Genomic DNA, 1233 nt, shown 5'->3' with positions numbered 1-1233 from the left:
CACCTGCTGCCAGCCGGCGTATCGGGGTGCACCCCGACACCTCAACCCCGGCACCGGCGGCAGAGATTGGGGTCACCCCCGGACACCCCTTTGGGCTTTCCAAGGGTCTTGAAAGCTTTTTGCCCGCCCGGGCTTTTAGCAGCATCCCCCCTCCCGCCCCGTTCATTAGCGGCCGAGGCAGCGAGGGCAGCTCCGAGGGGCACTTGTCCTTCAAAGGGAAGGAAGGAGGAATGTCAGGGGGGCCCCACTTGGCACTTGGAGCCGTTCCACCGCGGGGGGCGGGGGGCGCAGGGCAGGATGCGGGGTGCTGGGGAGCCGTGAGTGGGGGGCGCAGGGCAGGATGCTCAAACCGGGGTGCTGGAGAGCCCACCGAGGCACACCCCGTTCCCGTGGGGTGGGTGGCCCCGCGGGGATGCGGCAGTGGTACCCAGCCGGCATCACACCGGGATGGAGGGGGGACGCTCCTGCTGCGCCAAAGCTCTCGCCGTGGAAATTCCCAGGGATCCCCTGTGTGTTTTGGGGGATGCTTTAGGGTCCCATGGGCAGCGGGGTGGAGCAGGACCCCGCTGCCCCAGGGGACGGGACCCGGGTGGCTCCAGCTGCCTTGGGAAGGCAGCCTGCCTGGCACTCCTGTGCAGCAGGCAGGGGATCCTGGGGGGACCGGGGGACCCTCAGGGGGACCCCGCTGGCACCCCACCTGCCCGCCCTGTCCCCATCTCCCAGCGGTTTCACGCCCAGCAGCCGCATCCCGTGTCCCTTCCAGCTCTCCCCACTGCCTCCCGGTTGCAGAAGGCGCGATGACAAGACTAAAATGAATGGCCCCGGCATCGCTCTTTGTCTCTCTGCCTCCTGGCTAATTAATTGAGATCCACCTTAATAGGATCAAACTAAATACCAAAGAGCATCCAACCACACAGCAGCTGGCAGAAAAACAACCGCCCGGCACACATACACCAAAAGACAGCTCGCCGGACAAAAGAGCCATTAATACAGCAGCAATTAGTGCTTCTGGAGCTAATAACTTCATCACCGCGATCTTCCCGTGGCCCCGGCCCCCCTGGTGCTGGGGAGGGGGTCGGGGGACCCTCGCTAGAGCGGTTTCATCCATCGGCAGGGATTTGCATCACGTGCAATAAATCTCATCACGGGCACAAGGCTGGGGGCAAAGTTAGTCCCCACTTATTTTGGCCCCAGGGGAGGTGGGGTGGGGGGGGTTGCAGGGCCCGCCCCCCC

Source organism: Aptenodytes forsteri, unplaced genomic scaffold (genome assembly GCF_000699145.1).
Source record: "Aptenodytes forsteri isolate BGI_AS27 unplaced genomic scaffold, ASM69914v1 Scaffold1, whole genome shotgun sequence".
Taxonomy (NCBI): domain Eukaryota; kingdom Metazoa; phylum Chordata; class Aves; order Sphenisciformes; family Spheniscidae; genus Aptenodytes; species Aptenodytes forsteri.
This window is presented reverse-complemented; position numbering follows the sequence as displayed.